This window comes from Cebus imitator, unplaced genomic scaffold, assembly GCF_001604975.1.
Source record: "Cebus imitator isolate Cc_AM_T3 unplaced genomic scaffold, Cebus_imitator-1.0 Scaffold8, whole genome shotgun sequence".
In the NCBI taxonomy this organism is placed as follows: Eukaryota; Metazoa; Chordata; class Mammalia; order Primates; family Cebidae; genus Cebus; species Cebus imitator.
In genome coordinates, this window is record NW_016107323.1 from 1,124,587 (window position 1) to 1,143,989 (window position 19,403).

General features: G+C 42.7%; 1 protein-coding gene across 4 annotated transcripts in view; it reads right to left on the reverse strand.

Annotated features, from left to right (window-relative positions):
- GLT8D2 (glycosyltransferase 8 domain containing 2) overlaps nucleotides 1-19,403 on the reverse strand; it is a 70,494-nt gene that overhangs the window by 46,776 nt on the left and 4,315 nt on the right. The window contains exon 1 of one of the 4 annotated variants that reach the window (XM_017540378.2): nucleotides 10,620-11,519. The exons of 2 other annotated variants lie outside the window; for them this stretch is intronic. The gene's annotated coding sequence lies outside the window, so the exon portion shown is untranslated. Of the gene's footprint in view, nucleotides 1-10,619; nucleotides 11,520-19,403 lie in introns of those variants that run through there. One more of the 4 variants, XM_037742828.1, reaches the window with a different exon arrangement.

The window sequence follows — 19,403 nt, forward strand, 5'->3', positions numbered from 1 at the left end:
AAAAAAAAAAAAAAAAAAAAAAAAAAAAGCTAAAGCTAAAAGGGGATAAGGGCCCAAACTAGGACAAGAAGGTAATTAGGGTAGCTCCCTTGGCATTTCATTTATTCATTCAACAAACATTTACTCAACCTTTACAAATATACCAGACACCCAGGCACTAGAGATTCAAAGATAAGTCCCCAGTTAGTCCACATTTGGGGGAAGGGAGAGGAAGACACCAGTAAATATACAATGGCAATGCAGTATGCTTAGAAGCCTTGGTAAATGTAAGCATAGGGTATTGTTTTAGCACCAAGGAGGGGCACCTGACCTAGATCATGGGGGTCAGGAAAGGCTCCTGGTCTCCACCAAACCAAGCCAAGGTACTCCATTCATTCTTATGCTTCCTTACTAGAATGCAAGCTCCAGGGACAGGATGGGTACTACATTAATCATTTCTGTATTTCAAATTATTGGCAAGCATTTGGCACTTGGTACTGTGGCAGCCTTGATAGCTGGCTGATCCGACAGCTCTTCCCATCCTTTTCTCCTTTGCCTGTTTTCCATAAGAGAGACAGGAAAATCCAAATAAAGATTTCACCAGCCTTCTTTGCTAGTAGTAGCCACATAATACAGATCTGATGCTGAGAGATTTAAGAGGAAGTCTTTGGGAACATCTGAGAAAGCTTTTCCTTTCTGGATGAAGTGTCAACTCCCCCTTCCTCTTGCCTTGGATGGGGCCATAATGGCTGGAGCTGGGCAGCCACTTGAGACCATGAAGGAGAAATCAAGAGCTACATAGAATGGTCAGCTCTTACGTTACTGAACTGCTGAATATTGACATACCTCCTCCAAACTTCTTATGTGAGAAAAATCAACCCATGTGTTTAAGCTGCTGTAAATTGATGCTTCTGGTACTTGAAGTCAAAGACATTCCAGCAAATTAAATAGGTGCTCAAGAAATGTTTGCAGAACTGAGTCCTGGGGATAAACTGATTGTGGGGAATTGAGAGAGGGATCAGAGTTGTAAAGAGGCAGAAAACTTATAGGAAGTCAGTGATGGAGAACTGGAGAACCAAGGAAGTGATGCTGGACAGCTTAAGAACATGTAGAGCAGGGTGTCCGATCTTCTGGCTTCCCTGGACCATACTGGAAGAAGAATTATCTTGAGCCACACATAAAATACACTAACACGAACCATAGCTGATGAGCTAAACAAACAAACAAACAAAAATCACACACACACACACACACACACAAATCTCCTAACGTTTTAAGAAAGTTGACAAATTTATGTTGGGCTATATCCACAGCAGTCTAAGACCACATGCGGCCTGTGGGTCATGGGTTGGACAAGCTTGGGTTAGAGTAAAAGGCAGAGATCTGGAGCCAAGAGAAACCAGAATGTCTGTGGCAGAGTCTGGGAGAACATATTCTGGCTAACAAGATTCCAGCATGCAGAGAACAGGACTCGCTCCTCACTAGGACGGAGGCAGGGTGCATGGGAGGTGCAGACTACGTGCCTGCTTTCTCCTCCTGTACATGCTTCCTGTTCGTGGCCCTAGGGACTCTGCTCACCTGGTTTTCCTCTACCTTTCTGACTGCTCATTCTCAGTCTCTGTCACTGATTGTTCTTACCTCCTGAACATCTAAATGTTGGAACACCTTAGCACCCAGTCCTCTGTTTCTTCTCTTCTTTCTCTGAACTCCCTTCTTAGGAGACTTCATCCTGTCTCCTGGCTTTAAATATCATTTATATGCTGACAACTCCCAAATTTCTGCCTCCAGGCCAGACCTCTCACATGGATTCCAGACTCCAGATGCCACTTGGCATCTCCACTTGAAGGCAGCCACGTGTCCAAAACTGAGCCTCGGATATTTCCCCCAAACACGCCCTTCCCATAATCTTCCCCAAATTAGTTCATGCTGACTCCATTTTGTTTTTATTTTTATTTTCGAGGCAGACTTTTGCTCTGTCACTCAAGCTGGAGTGCAGTGGCGCAATCTCAGCTTACTGCAACCTCCACCTCCTGAATTCAAGCAAGTCTCCTGCCTCAGCCTCCTGAGTAGCTGGGATTACAGGCGCTCACCAAAACACCTGCCTAATTAGCTAATTTTTGTATTTCTTTCTTTCTTTCTTTTTTTTTTGAAACTGAGTCTTGCTCTGTCACCAATTTGGAGTGCAATAGCATGATCTTGGCTCATTGAATGCCTCCCGGATTCAAGCGATTCTCCTGCCTCAGCCTCCCAAGTAGCTGGGACTACAGGCATATGCCACCATACCCAGCTAATTTTTCTATTTTTAGTAGAGACAGGGTTTCACCATGTTGGCCCAGGATGGTCTTGAAATCCTGACCTCATGATCTGCCTGCCTTGGCCTCCCAAACTGCTGGGATTACAGGCATGAGCCACTGTGCCTGGCCAATTTTTGTATTTTTAATAGAGACAGACTTTTGCCATATTGGCCAGGCTGATTTTGAACTCCCGACCTCAGGTGATCCACCTGCCTTGGCCTCCCACAGTTCTGGGATTACAGGTGTGAGCCACTGCACCCGGCCATGACTCCATTTTTTAAACTGCTTCACAAAAAATCAGCTTGGTGTTTCCTTGACCCCTCTGTGTTTCTCATTCCCATGTGGACCAACAGTAAATCTTGTCAGTTCTACTTTCAAAATAGATCCAGAATTTTTACCACCTTCTGTGGCTCTACCCTGGTACATTAGCCTTTGACTATATTATTCTGCCTTTGTCTCCCTTCAGTTGATTTTCAACAAAGCAGCCAGAGTGAGCCTGTGAAAATATGAGTCACATTGTGCTATGCTCTGTTCAAAACCTTCCAAGGCCTTCCTGTCTCTCTCAGAGGAAAATCCAAGTCATTATAGCATCCTTCCATAAGGTCTCACAGATCATGCTGGCCTCCTTGCCAGACAGCCTCCTGCCTCAGAGCCTTGCCATGTGATATTTCTGCTACCTGGAATGCTCTACTCAGATATCTACATGGCTCACATCCCTCAGTCTCTTAGTCAAAAGCCCCTAACCCCAACAATGTACAAATTCCATCCCCTCAGCAATTACCATCTTCCAACAGACTGCTTCCTCATCACCAGTTTACTGTCTGCCCTCTAAATGATAGATTATACACCCCATGAAGGCAAGGAATTCTGTTTCATTCATTGCCATATACCCAGCACCTAGACAAGTGCCTGGCAATATAAGCCTTCAGAAAACATTTATGGACTGAAGAGATGAATATACAACCCTGACCTCAGGATGGTGCACAAGTATCTCAAACCCCCCCACATTCACAACTGAAATCAGCACCTCCTCTACAGAAACTCCTTCTCCGGGGTTCTCAGATTCCTCTTCAACTTCTCCTTCCTAACTCCTCCTTCAATCGCTGAGTCCTACTAATTACACCTCTGCAACAACCTCTCATCTGGCCTTCCTTCCTGCCTTTAGAATTTCTGTACCCTCCCCTTCCTCAATTCATCACTGGCCTAATGGCCATAGTGACTATTTTGTTGTTTGATAATCATATCAAGTTCGTTTTAAACACATATGCAGCTTGAGTAGCCTTCATTTTTGGTTCGATTTCCTTTTTTTTTTTTTTTTTTGCTTGAAACATTTCAAGTCAGCTGAAAAGTTGGAAGAATGAATACCCATATACCTTTCACCAGATCCACCAGTTGCTAACACGTTGACATATTTGCTTAATTGAACTTCATATGTACATATATATTTCTGGCAGTTGTAGACATCATGACACTTCTCCCCTAAATATTTCAGCATTCCTATCTTTATTTTCTTTTATTATTATTATTTTTTGAGACAGAGTCTCTCTCTGTTGCCAGGCTGGAGTGCAGTGATGTGATCTTGGCTCACTGCAACCTCCACCTCCTGGGTTCAAGCAATTCCCCTGCCTCAACCTCCCAAGTAGCTGGGACTATTGGTGCGTGCCACACCCGGCTAAATTTTTGTATTTTAGTAGAGATGGGGTTTCACCATGTTGGTCAGGATGGTCGCGATCTCCTGACCTCGTGATCCGCCTGCCTTGGGCTCCCAAAGTGTTGGGATTACAGGCGTTGAGCCACAGCGCCTGGCCTAGCATATTTATCTTTAAAAGAATGACGTTCTCCTATATATCCTCAATGCCACTATTACACCTAAGAAAAATCACATTAATAACATACAGTAAGCAGTCTATATTCAAGTTTACTCCATTATTCAAATATTGTCTTTTATAGATTCTTTTAGTTTTTTTTTACTCCTCATCAGCCGCACTCCATGCCCACTGCCTTTTTTTGATGACATTAATTTTTTTAAAAATAATACAAGCCAGTTGCCATGTAAAATTGCATTGAATGATTAAAACGCAACTCTGAATATTCCTTTCTTGACTAAAGCCTTTCACTGGAAACTGCTACAGAAGGTTAAGTTCCTTCTGCCTCCTCCAGGAGGCCTCACCTGATTGCCCTGCCTGGGTGCTCCCCTGGTCTCCATTCCTAACCCTGCACTCACCAGAATTTTTTTGTTTGTTTTTTCTGAAATGGAATCTTGCTCTATCACCCAAGGTGGAGTGCGGTGGCACAATCTTGGCTCACTGGCAACTTCTACCTCCCAGGTTCAAGCAATTCTTGTACCTCAGCCTCCCAAGTAGCTGGGACTACAGGCATGGGTCACCACGCCTGGCTATTTTTTTCGTATATTTGGTAGAGACAGGAGTTTCACCATGTTGGCCTGGCTGATCTCAAACTCCTGACCTCAAGTGATCCACTGCCTCGGCCTCCCAAATACTGGGGTTACAGGCATGAGCCACTGCACCCAGCCTAACCAGACTGTAGTCTAATACTGTGGTGTGCCTGTCTCCTCCACTAAACCACCAGACAGGCCATCAAGGACAGGGACTGTGGCTTCCTCACCTCCATCTGCCTATCCTGCCCCAAGGGAGGAACTCGATAAATGTGTGTTGAACCAATGAGAATCAGGAGAGAGAAAGAAAAGGGAAGATGCTCTTGTTGCTCTGCTCTTCAGTCCCAGGAATAAAGGGGTCAGCCAGAAGGAGGGGAAATGTTCACAGTCCCATTCCAGGAATAAAAGCACAGGGCCCTGGTTGTCTTCTCAGCCTACCTGCTACCATCACAACAAGGAGCCCCAGAACTGTGCCCCCTGCACCTCTGTGAGCTTTCCTAGCCTGAGTGACTTCCGTGTGTGGTTTCTCTGTGGTAATCAATAGCTAAACCTTTAACATGAAATTGCCTGCAAGCCTGTCTTCAAGACAGACAGAGAGATGGAGCTGGGAGCCACCACAGAGCAGACAAGGCACTAGGCAGTGGCATCTTCAAAGAGTGGAGGAAAGAAAGGTTGAGGCTCTGGGATCTGTGAGTAGGAAGAAAAGGAGAGCTCAGAGAGTTGTTCTGGGCATGAGAAGAGGCCTGTAAGTTTAAAAATAAGTCCCTGAAGACTTTGCATGGGGAGCTGTTTTACCAAATGCCAAAGAGTTTAGGCACATGGCCAAACCTGGAAAGAATGTTTTGAGACCTGGCAGTGGCTAAGGGGATTAGCTCTGCCTTGGAAGAAAAGGCAAAGTGGGAAAGGCTCTTCAGAAAAATACTCCAAAAATCAGAGCCTCTGTGTTTCATTTTACATGGCAGCTCTGATCAGCTGGTATGGCCTATTGGGACTGCTAGGTTGAAAATTAATCCAAAGCCAGTAAAAAAAAGAAAGAAAGAAAGAAAAAAGAGTGCTGTGATTGATTAGTCATGTCTGCCACGGGTACAGGTAGGAGTAATAGGAAATTATCTGCGAATCAAAAGGGAAGACAAAAGGGGGGTTCCTCACCACGGCCATCGTGGAGGCCTGGGCCCGCCTGGACCATAAGTTCGATCTCATGTATGCCAAGCGGGCCTTTGTGCACTGGTACGTGGGGGAAGGCATGGAGGAGGGGGAGTTCTCCGAGGCTCGCGAGGATCTGGCAGCTCTGGAGAAGGATTATGAAGAGGTGGGCGTGGATTCCGTGGAGGCTGAGGCTGAAGAAGGTGAAGAATACTGAGGGGAGGGTGTGGTGGGTTCTCCCCTACCACCCCCAGGATGGCTGCTTTCAAGCTGTTTGCAAATAAAGGTTCTGTATAAAACCAAGACCTCTGTGTGTTGTGCTCCTTACCGCTGCCTACAGGAGGGGGTGGGACCCTAGAGCTTGCATGGGGAGCGGTGGGGTGCCAACCTGCCCTTCAGACATGGGGCTGGGTACAGCAGGACCGTACATACTTAAGGAGCTGCCACAGAAGTAACTTAACCCAGAGAAACCAGTGTTGCTTCAAAGCCAAGTTTTCAATGTGTAGATTTCCTAAATTCTAGGAAAGCAGTCAAGGTTTTCAACTGACTTTACAGTTTTTCGGGCTTCTTTATGGGTCATGCTGGCTAAAAAGAGACAAGAAGTGTTTGAGGTCTGTGGATGGGGCTTGTCCACAAAATCCCTAAAGCTGTGGGTCAAATGTGTAAGGTCGACATTTTAGAAGGGGGGAGTGTCAACTGAGTTGTGCAAAGCATTTGCAGAAGGTCACAACACACCCATGGTGACCCTAGTGCTCCACCATAACCTGGAAGGCAGCGCTCGCCCTCCATGTGCACACACACAGCCCCCTTGCCCCTTAGCACACGATCGTCTTGGTAGAAAACCTCCCGTGTTTCATTTCAAATGAAGCTTGTTGACATCTATTTATAGAAGACCTGGTAATCCAGATACCTTTTCTCAAAATCCAATTCAGGTCCAGGAAGTTCATGGTGAAGGGACCTGGTTAGTTCACCTGTGGCACAACCAGGACAGGCACAGAAACCTTATTCTAAGTCTGTGCCTTAATATTGTCAAAAAACAGCGGAGAATGTCTAAATCTCAGAAAGGTTTATTATCGACTGAAGGAGATAACATGTAGCCTTTGCTGGGGACAGTGGTGTGGTAAGTCTGCCCCATCCTAGGTGTTGCCACGCGTAGGGCTCTTCCCAGGCCCGCCCCCCTTGGGCAGCCTGGTAGCACTGGGCTGGCGCGGCATCCTCTGGCTGGATCCTTCGCGGCTGCTGCGTTCTGCCAGGGCCAGCGCTCCCCCGAGGGCAGTGCTGCCTTTGNAACCTCCGCCTCCTGGGTTCAAGCAATTCTCCTGCCTCAGCCTCCCGAGTAGCTGGGACTACAGGCATGCACCACCATGCCCAGCTAATTTTTGTATTTTTTTTTAGAGACGGGGTTTCACCACATTGGCCAGGATGGTCTCTATCTCTTGACCTTATGATTCGCCCGCCTCGGCCTCCCAAGAGTTCACATTCTTAACCACCTTGATAGTTACTACAGCCAACCACTTCCACTGCTACAGCTGCTAACAATGTCAAGCAACTGACATATCTCTGTGAGTTAACTCTCAAGACTTTCACCTTGAAGTTCTCAAATGCATAGAACATATTTAACAGAGGACAAGAGTAAGGGTTCACTGAAGGAAAGAGAAAGGACAAAATCAGGACCCAGGAGTCTAGCCTCTAACAAAATATCTCTTGCCTTTTAACTTTTTGCTATACATGAAAGGTTTAATCAGGATCCACCAAGATACATAGAACAGGTGTCTTACTCCATTCACTCAGCTGCAACAAAATACCACTAACTGGGTGGCTTTTTTTTTTGACAGGGTCTTACTATCATCCAGGCATGACTGTAGCTTACGACAGCCTCAAATTCCTGGGCTCAAGCAATCCTCTCACCTCATTCTCCCAAGTAGCTGGGACTACAGGCACACACCACCATCAAGTCCAGCTAATTAAAAAAATTTTGTGTAGAGACAGTCTTGCTATGTTGCCTAGTCTGGTTTTGAGCTCCTGGCCTCAAGAGATCCTCCCACCTTAGCCTCCCAAAGTGCTGTGATTACAGGCATGAGCCATCATGCCTGCCCAAACTGACTGGTTTCTAAACAACAAAACTTTATTTCTTATAGTTCTGGAAGCTGGGAAGCCCAAGATCAAGGTGCTAGCAGGTTCAGTGACTGCTAAGGGCCTGCTTTCTGGTTTCTAGATTGCATGTTCTAGCTGTGTCCTCCATGGGGGGAGGGGTGAACCAGCTATCTTAGGCCTATTTTTTTTTTCTTTTTTTGAGACAGAGTCTTACTCTGTCACCAGACTGGAGTGCAGTGGCATGATCTCAGTTCACTCCTGCCTCAGCCTCTCAAGTAGTTGGGACTACAGGTACATGCCACCATGCCCAGCTAATTTTTGTATTTTTAGTAGAGATGGGATTTCACCATGTTGGCCAGGATGGTCTCAATCTCTTGACCCTGTTATCCGCCCACCTCAGCCTCCCACAGTGCTGGGATTACAGACTTGAGCCACTGTGACCAGCCATTAGGCCTATTTTATAAGGACACTAATCCCATTGATGATGCTCTCATGACCTCACCACCTCCCAAAAGGCTCCACTTCCTAATATCATCACCTTGGGGTTAGACTTTCAACATACTAATTTTGAAGGGGACACAAACATTCAGACCATAGCACTAGGGGAGCAGGACAAGACAGTCTTCAGTTTATAAAGAATTTGTCTTGCTTTCTCCTGTGCTGGCATGAGAAATCCTTTCACTAAAGGCCTTTAGATCAGGGGTCAGCAAACAATGACCTTGGGTCAAATCCTGCCTGACACTAGTTTTTGTAAATGAAGTTTTGTTAGAACATAGCCATGCTTATTTTTTGTTTTCTCTATGGCTGTTTTAATACTATAACAGCAGAGTCAAACAGTTGACACAGAAACCATATGGCTTATCATCAGGCCTGTTGCAGAAAAAGTTTGCTGACCTCTGATCTCCACTTTAGGCCAGATTTTCTATATACCAGTACAACACACATGATAATCTTATGTCCTTAACTTGAGAAGGAAAAACAAGATATCCCCTTGGATAAGCTCCAGGGAAGGTATGAAATAGGATGTCCATAAGAAGAACCAAAATTAAAACAGCAGTGTGGCCTGAATAGCACATCTCAGCGTGTGCTCCTAGAAATGTTAATTTATGTTATGCGGTAAAGTGGCTGAGGGATCAACTGTTTGGAAATCGTTGTGTTAAACAACCTTAAGAGGATTTCTCCACTACAGGACTTCTTGGGATCTTTAAAATGCTATTATGCCTTGAGATCTCTAAGAGGGTAATATAGTTTTCTCTAAGAGGAAACAGAGTTTCCCATGGGACTATGTTTTTCAGAACATTTTTTGGAAAATGCTGAAATTAAAAAGGATTTAGAATCATGTTTCTTGGGAACTGGAAATGAAAACTATGAGGGCTGTGGCTTAATGAACCTCACTTTCTCTCAGCAAGGAAAGAGGAAGCACAAAGAAGAAATACTGAAAGACAGAATGAGAAAAAGAGAAAGAGAGAGAGGTATTTGAAGGAACAAAGCAAAGCCCTGGAAAGATGGCATTTGAGGATATGAGGAACACTTGGATGACTGAACTGTCAGAGAGAACCATGTGTCAAAAGCAGAGGTGTTGCCAAACACAGGGTACATGGTCACTTTTGTCATCACCACTGCCATCACCAGCACCATCAGAGAAGCTAACCTTTCCTGGGGCCTCACTACATTGCAGATCCTGTATTATGTCCTTTATAGATATTATGTCATTTAATTTCCATTTTACAGATGACGAACTAGGGTGCATGAAAGTTAAACAAATCACCCGGAGTCAAGCTTAGAAGGTGTGTAAGAGGCAGCACATAGATTCAGTCCCATAAGCCTGACCCAGAGTCCATGTTCTTACCACTTCATTGCACAGCTCTACTTCTAAGTGCATTAAAGGCAGAACTAGAATTCCATTATGTCATATAAAAAGGATCTTACACAAAAGTGCAACATCAAAAAGACAAAAACCAACCAATATCACTTTGGATATTTGGCTGCACAGGGCCAAACAATGAGAGGACTGATTTTTTTCCAAAGCACATCCAGATGTTCAGATATCACCATGTTTTCTTTCTTTCTTTCTCTCTCTCTCTCTTTTTTTTTTTTAACTCTCATGTTAACTATCCTTCTTATTTCATAAATTATATATTAGGCTATATCAGGCTTATCCAATGTGTGACACTTGCTCATAAAGTAAATGTAAGATATTTTTTGAATATTTAAAAAGCATTTCAACCTAAACACCATGACTACTATATTTACAATAAGTCTCACTTAGATTTCCACAATGGCCAGTTCTTCCTGAGGGGATGGAGATCCTCAGAACAGCTTCCTAAGACAGATTCTGAAAACATGAATCACAGCTCAGTTAAATTAATTGTGGCTCAGAACATACCTTCACTAACGGCTAGCATTCATCCATGCCCTAATTGCTGATTTCTATCTTTAAAATTTGATACAAATAGTAAATTACAGTATTTGGGGGAGAAGGAGGAGAAACCCAGGTCTGGAAAAGCAGCCCAGTCTGTGAAAAATATTGCACATGGAAATGGCCGAAAAGGGCTCCACTGGAATGCTACAAATACTGACTAGGAAGTTTCTGAAGACGAAGTTCGTGTGGGGCGATCTGACACCTCTGATTTACTTTCTTGGGTCTGGAGCAGAATAAAGAACTGCAGCAGAAATGGAACAAATGCACGCTGCTTGTAAATTTCTCTATTTACCTGGTGAACGGTGAGGGTAGGGCTTTGGGCTCCTCGGTCCAGAAGAGCTGCAAGGCAGAGCATTCAAATCGTGGCTGGCCTTGGGCTGCTGCCCTCACGCTGCATCGGCTGCTTCTAAGATCCCATTGGAAGTCCCAAAGGGCTGGAGAGCCCCAAGGCCAATATTACGTTTCCAAAAGAATATTCCTCCCCGACTCGCACCCCACTTTGCTTGCGTTGACTTTCGAGCGGCTTGGGTTTCTTCCACCTCTGCGCGAAGCCGCTGGGAACTCAGGAGTAGCGCTGGCAGAGAGGGGCGGTCCCAGAAACCACTTCCAGATGTGCTCAGCTGGCCGGCTCGGATGAGCCAGACTTCCTCTGGCTACGTGCAAAACATTAAAACAAAACAACGCTGTTCTGAAGGAAAAGACACAAAACCAGAGAAGAGCAAATGCTTGCAGAGTGACTTTCTACCACACGTTGAGTCAAAGGCAAACTTTGAAAGAACTCAAATGAAAAATAAAGTTCATGCTGATTTGAGAATCTTCATGACCACTAGCTTCTCATGAAATCTAGTCACTGAAATGCTGTTATCCCCAAATCAAAACCCAGGTAACAACTGTGGTCTCCTTCTACCAAGGCAATAATGACAAAAGTTTCAAGATGGAGTATTTTTGTGCCTGAACAAAAGAGGAATCAGAGAGGAATCAGGCAGGGAGCTGGGAGCTGACCTCAATAGCAATCCACACTGTTCTGTATTTCTGCCCTGGGTTCTCAGACTCAGGAGACAGTACCAGCACTTTGTCTCGGATCACAGAATTTATTTCTGCAAAGGCCCCTATTCCTAATTCCTATAAGGATATAAGGATCTCCTTGCTCGCTGTGTCTTTCTAAAGTAGTGCTCTCAAACAGAAATAAAATGCAAGCCACACTGTAATTTTACTTTTTTTTTAGATGGAGTCTCACTCTGTTACCCAGACTGGAGTGCAATGGTGCAATCTCGGCTCACTGCAACCTCCGCCTCCCCAGTTCAAGCAATTCTCCTTGCTTTAGCCTCCTAAGTAGCTGGGATTACAGGCACCCGCCACCATGCCAGGCTAATTTTTGTATTTTTTTTTTTTTAGTAGAGATGGGGTTTCACCATGTTGGCCAGGCTGGTCTTGAACTCCTGACCTCAGGTGATCCGCCTGCCTCAGCCTTCCAAAGTGCTGGGATTGCAGGCGTAGACGTTTTGTCATTCAGGCTGGAGTGCAGTGGCATGATTACAGCTCATTGCAGCTGTGAGCTCCAAGGCTCAGGCGATCCTCCCGTCTGAACCTCCTGAGTAGCTGGGACTACAGGTGCACACCACTGCATCTGGCTATAATTTTAAATTTTCTAGTAGCCACATTAAGAAAAAAGCACAAAGAGGTAAAATGTATCTTAAGGATATATTTTACTTTGCCTAATATATACTTTCAACGCATATTATAAAACATTATTAAAAAGATGTTTTATATTCTCTTTGTTTTGTTTTTAAATCTAATTTGTTTTAATTGATACATATTCATATAATAATTGTACATATTTGTGGGGTACGTAGTGATGTTTCAATATATATAATATATAATGATCAGAACACTGCAATTAACATATCTATCATCTCAAATATTGATGCTTATGTTGGAAACATTCAATATCTTTCTTCTAGCTCTTTGAAACTACATATTATTGTTAACTATGGCCATACTACAGCCATATAGAACACAATTCCTCCTATCTAGCTATACTTTAATAACCTTTAACAAATCTCTCCCTATCACTCCCTTTCTCCTACCCTTCCCAGTGTTTTTTTTAACTAAGTCTTTGAAATTTGGTGTGTATTTTACACTTGCAGCACATCTCAGTTCACACACTAAATTTAAACAGAAACACTTCACATACATTTAGATTTTATAAAATTTACCATTTAAAAAGTAGATTCATTTAAGGTAATGAAGATCCCAATTACAGTGATTTGATCTTTACAAATTATATGAATGTATTAATATTAAATGGTTGAATGCACACCCAAAATTTGTATGTCTATTATGTATCAGTTTAAAAAATTAGAAAAAAACACTGGGAAAAAAGTCAATTTACAAATCCACATTGCTCCAAGTGTACTTAAAAGTTTTCTAGTAACTGAATAGAGTATCAGTTTTTCAATTAAAATTAGTTACATTTAAATAAAATTAAAAATTCAGTTCCTCAGTTGCACTAGTCACATTTAAGTACTCAAAAGTCAATGTGGCTAGTGGCTACTATATTGAGCAATTCCATTCTAAAGGATTTATTTATTTTTTTTATTGCATTTTAGGTTTTGGGGTACATGTGAAGAACATGCAAGATTGTTGCATAGGTAAGCACATGGCAGTGTGATTTGCTGCCTTCCTCCCCTTCACCTATATCTGGCATTTCTCCCCTAAAGGATTTAATAGGGGTTTCTCAGACATAAACTTTGAAGATGGGAGGATCCTGAATATCTTCCATGTATATAGAACTTTGAATACAGCCAAGGCATTTTCATATCTTCTATTTCTTTTTAGTTGCACACATTTCTGGCAGGTAAGTTGAGCAGATGTTATTTGCCCCAATTTACAGATGAGCAAACTGAGGCTTTGAGCAAATTAAAGCCCAAGTTCCCAAAGCAAGTTAGTGATGAAGCCAGGGTTGAAATTCTTATTCAGCACTTCTTAAGCGTTTCCTTCTTGAGACATGTTTCAAATACTAGGATCTGGGGCTGCAAGAGTAGGGTTAAGTGGCATCCACACTGGTCATCCTTCAGCATCATATTGCTGCTTGTGCAGAATTATTGACTGAATTTGTGATCCCTTATCTACCCTTATTCTAAAGTCCTCACAGAATCCAGCAAGTGTGTCTATTCTCCTGGAGAGGCTTGACATTATGCCATTCCTCTTCTCTCTACTCCTAGCATCTTGTACTTTATTTTATTTATTTATTTATTATTATTATTTTTTAGAGGACTTAAACTCCTGGGCCTTTCTCCTCAGTCCCTGAGTAGCTGGGACTTTAGTCATGCACCACCATGCTTAGAAAGTTGTGCCTTATTTTAAAGCACAACACTATTCAAACATTTAGCTAAACTTTTTTAGCTGAAACATTGGTCACCTCTGGGAAGTCAGAAGGTTCAGGGGCAGCACAGCATACTGTGCTGTAAGTACTCACTGCACACACATGATTGAAAATAAGATAACCACTCCTGGCTCAGGGTTTCCCACTGCCCTTCCAGAATTATGTGCCATCAGGTGCAGCAGGCCTTCCATTGGCCAAATCCAACTAGAAGTCAGAGAGCAAGGAGCTCAAGTTCTATAATCTATTTAGGTCAGCCTCTCAGGGCACTGAACAGGTTAAAGGCTGGAGAGTAGATCTATAGAAGTAAATGGAAAATATCCTTGCATGATGTGAATAGGGTCCCTGGCACTGTGCCATTCTGCAGCCTGGTTTGTGCTAAAGATGGCACAGAGAATCACCACAGCAGCCCTGAACGAACTACTTATGGAAAATCTTGCTATGTGAGGAAAATAAACCCTTATGTGGTCAAGTAACTTTGGTTAGATTTAGTTACATGCCTGAGTGCAACCCCAGCAATATGTATGCATTTCACATGCATTTTATATTTGTGGTATCATTTGTCAACAAAACATGTATCTGAGTCATTATTATTCCATGTTTGTTTCTTACTCGTTGAAGGTCAGATGTTTATTTCTTCTTGATAACTGGGTCTGTCTTGACTGAGTATATTACTTTTAGATAAGACATTAGATATAATATATTAAAGCTGATAAGGTTGCCTGGGAGGAAAGGAAGAAGTCTTCAATAGTAGTAGATGAATTACTACATTGGGTCAGGCTGACAAGTCTGTTTGCCACATTTGTCTCCCCATGGCTGGGCTCCAAGATCACACACATGGGGCAGGGATTACCATAGCAGGAGCAATTCCCTCTCATTTGCCTGGTGTGGTTCAGGTGCAGGTCATCTTCTTGTTGCCCTGAGCTTCAGTGCTCTTGCTCTCTCCTGCTACTCCCTGAGCTGCAGCAATTGCCCCAGCACCTGAGTCTTGCACTTGAGTTCCCTCTGTCTCATATGCTGTAATTGTTTTTCTTCCTTTGCCCAGTTCCCTGTTCTGGCAAGTAGGTTAGGTTCTATCTAGCCTGGATCCCTGCCTTGCTCTTGCCAGCTGCCATCTCTATGCTTTGGCCATAGCTTCAGCCAAGACCCATGGCTGGAGCCCTGCAATATGTAAACAGACCTCTCAGACACCATCTGTTTCCCTCACCTCAGCAACAGTCCCTGCCCAGGATCTCTACTATTGAGTTCTGCCCACTTGCTAGCACTCCCCAGAACCTCTTCTCAGGCCTCTGGCAATAAGCCTTTGGCCCTTGGCCTGGGTCCTCAATTGAGATTAAAGACATTGCAATTAATACTTTTGGCTGAAAACACAGGACTGTCTGCCACCTCCAGCACCAGATTCTCACTCTAGGGTTGACTTTTTGACCTGCAGCTCAGAAGGAGGAATAGAAACTGTAAAAATACAATGAAATCATGATAATGATAGAAATAAAACAACCTATTACTTATTAGATGCTAACTACAGGACAGGGATTGCATAAGTATAGCACAGTCCTTGCTTGGCATGGCAACAGCACAGCACAGATTTCAATTAACACCATTTAGTCACATAACACAAGTCGCCCAATAACACAGTTTAAATTTCAGTTACCACAGTATATTAACTGTGAGTAATTGCATAAATACAAGCTTTGCTGCAAGGTTTTCAGTCCACAAAATTACTATGCAAATAATAGATGCACACCATGATCAGTGACCAAGCATATCATTTCATTTGTAATCTGCTGGTGACTGGTCACTGGACATCAGTTATTCAGTTATGCACAGACAGCAAAGTATGCAGTTGTGCTGCCTCCTTATCTCCATGTGACATTTTAAAAAATGGACAATAGAATTTGCCAATAAAGATAAAATGAAGCAAAGAAACAAAAAGTGATAATTGTAGGAGTGAAGTTCAAATTAAAGATCAGTGGAGTTACAGAAGAAATGGGTGGTGATGGGAATGTTGACATTGCCACTGTTCAACTCCAGATGAGTATCCAGAGAGACTTAGTAAAGGTAAACTTACGAATACAAATAAGGAAGGAAGTAGTAAGGAAAAGGATGAAGATGTTCCAGAAGATGAAATGAGCAAAAAATTCACATTAAAGAAACTCTCAAATATATCTCACAACATTGAAAGCACAAAGGAAAACTTAGAAAGGAGGCTGGGCATGGTGGCTCACACCTGTAATCCCAGCACTTTTGGAGGCTGAGGCAGGAGGATTGCTTAAGCTCAGGAGTTCAATACCAGCCTGAGAAACATAGGGAGACCCTACAAAAACTAAAAAAGTTAGCCAGGTGACGCACCTATGGTCCCAACTACTCAAGGATCGCTTGAGCCTGGGAGGTCAAGGTTGTAGTGAGCTGTGATCATGCCACTATACTCCAACCCAGATGACAGAGGCCCTGTCTCAAAAAAATTTTAAAAAAAAACTTTAGAAAGAAGTATGACACTTTGCCACAGCATAGAAAAGATGCTCACTCTGTATAGTAAACTATATGACAAGAAGAAGGTGGTAAGCATGGTTTAAACTACTAATGATAAGTTTTATGCAAAGAAATAAAACACTTTAATTCTTAACATTTCTGTTTTTAATTATGACATAATAAAGAAATATTAGGTTTACTAATTTTTTCATTTCTCTATAATTTATAAGCAACAGTAAGAGTTCTTAATATTTTGACAAAAAAAATCTTAAAGATCACAAAACAATGGTAATTTTTCCCATGATAATTAAGATCACTTTGAAGCGTGTTGGCTTGCATAGTCATTTTTACAGAATCATGCAAAGTGAAGACTGGCTGTACTTTACATGTATTATTTCATTGACTTATTGATTTCTTTCTTTTTTTTCCCCCTTGCTAGGTCACTGCCCCATTTTCAGCACTAGATGGTGATGAAACCCAGGTTTGCCTCCATTCTAATAATCAGTGCCCCTGGTCCTTAATGGGCGATATCCCAGTAGTATGGAAGGCTGGCTAGGGATTCAGTGTCCAGGGTACCTATAGACCCAACCCCCTACAGTGTGGTGCTACTGAACAGCCACTCTGATTTGGCACCTCCATCTCTTTTTGTCAAATTACACAGCAGAGTTTCCAGGGCTGGGATGGTAGTCCCACCTCTCCCCTTTGTCTCTGGCTGTTCTCAGGGATATTTCTCCTTTAGGGACTGCCGATGTGTCTGGTGGTTGAGACAGGGACAAGTCTTCTGCCAGGGACCCAAGAGTGGAGAAGCTGGCTGTCCACCTTGATCTCGCTTTGTATAGTGTACAGACTGTGAGTTGGGGGAAATTTTCATTCACTTGGTGCCTGGCAGATTATGGGGAGGGGATTATAGATATGGAAGTCTGATTTTCTTACCATCTGCTGAGTTTTTTAAACACCTCTGTGGCCCCAGGAATTGTCTCATTCTCATATTTGAGTTCTGGGATATTCCTGATGATAATTTCAGTGCTGAATATTAGTTTTTGGTTTTCCATTATGGGAGAGTGAAGCCAGCTTGCTTCCATGCTGCCACTTTGGAACCATATTATCTCATTTAATCCTTTGACTCACCCTAAGAAGCAGATGCTGTTAGGATTCTTATTTTATAGACAAAAAAATCTGAGGTTCAAAGAGGATATAAATAATTTGACCAAGGCCACACAACTAGTTAAGTAGCTACAACCTATTGGGTGTTAAAACCCATGATTTTAACCCCTACATGAAACAGTCCAGCTATATGACTCTGGACTGTTTGATATGGAGGTGTTTGATATGGAGGAGTGGGCAGAGAGGAGAGGAAGTAGTGAGGGATGAAAGTACCTTCTCTAACATGTGCCTAAAAAGTCTAGAGTAGCAGTATCCAATAGAGCTTTCTATAATATAACAGATGCTCCCTTACCCAAGGGGGATATATTCCAAGAGCCCCAGAGATGCCTAAAACCAAGGATAATACCAAATCCTATATACCTCCAAGACAGCTACTAAGTGACTAATGGGCAGGTGGCACATACGGTATAGAAACACTGGACAAAGGGATGATTCGCATCCCAGGCAGGTAAGAGCAGGATAGTGAAAGGCTTCATCATGTGACTCAGGATGGTACACAATTTAAAACTTACAAATTGCTTATTTCTGGAATTTTCCATTTAATATTCTCAGACTGCATTGACTATGGGTAACTGAAACCATGGCTAAAGAGGGATTCCTGTATATGTAAAGAATACATAATATTTATATAAACTATAATAGAGAATTAATATATATTTTCAACCCTGGTATACATGTAAATATACATGTACTTCAGGGTCCATCTTTTCTTGATCTTCCAGGACCTTGACCCACCAAATCCCAGCTCTTTCTGAACAGACCTACTTGCCCTATGGGATGTAATTTCCAGTAGACCTGCACTACTTCACTAAGTTCTCAGGAAATTAGGCTCCTTCCAGCTCATGGTCCAAGATGGCTGCTCTAGCTCTAGCCATTACATCTACATTCCAGCCAGCAGAAAAGACTAAGGGAAAGGAAGGTTCCCTCCTCCAGAACACATTCTGGAATTATACACATTACTTTTGCTTATAACTCATAGGTCAACATTTAGCCTTAGGCCACAACTAACTGAGAGAAATTTGGATAATGAGTTTTTATTTAGAATGGTCATGTGTCCAGCTAATAGTCCAGATTCTGTTACTGAAAAGAAAAGGAGAGCAGACACTGGGGGTCATCTTGAAGGAGAGTGGGTACAGTAGTCTGGGAAAGTGCTTATCTGTTGTTTTTGTTTGTTTGTTTTTCCTTCACAGCCTCAATAATGAGAGGCAGGCAAGGAGAAGAAGGTTGGAAATGATTGCTGGCTATGCTATTCCAGCCTTTTTGTTTCCAACTGGATCCTTCTTCTGGGCCCACAGTAATGCTCAAGTCTCACCATCTAAAATAATAACAATTTATACAGTACCTATCTATCCTCCGCAGCCATTGTTCTTTCGTTACATGGCCAAGTTTCTGTAAACGGTAGACTATACATGTTATCCTCACTTTCTAACTCGTTCATTCTTCAGTTCTCTCTGGCTTATTTCCCTCCCACTCCATTGAAAACATTTTAATTCTAGGCCACTACTAACCTCCTAATTTGCAAATCCAACGGTTGCTTCTTCTTCCTCTTCTTCCTGACCTCCCTATGACTTTTGGCTTTGATTACCGCTTCCGCCTCTAGGAAACTCTCTTCGCCTGTGGCTTCTTTGACATCACCCTCATCCAGTTCCCTTTCAACGTCTCTGGCTCCCTATTCTCTATTTCCTTCATGAGTGCCTCCCCCTGTCTTTACCCCATCAATGCTGGCTTCTTCAGGGTGCTATTTTCCAATCCCTCTTCTCTAAACTCTCCTAGGTTGTTGTTTCTATTCTGATAGTTTCAAAGATTGAAGGTACTTTATTGTGAAAGGAGGACCTATTTTAGATGCCTCACTCAAGGAGAGATTACTCCAAACTGCTCTACTAAAATATCTTACCCATTGGATTATGCACTTTGTCATAGATTGAATTGTATCTCCCCCAAAAGATATGCTGAAGTCTTAACCCACTGTACTTGTGAATATGACCTTATTTGGATATGGGGTATTTGCATATATAATCAAATCAGGATGGGCCCTAATCCAATATAACTAGTGAATTTACA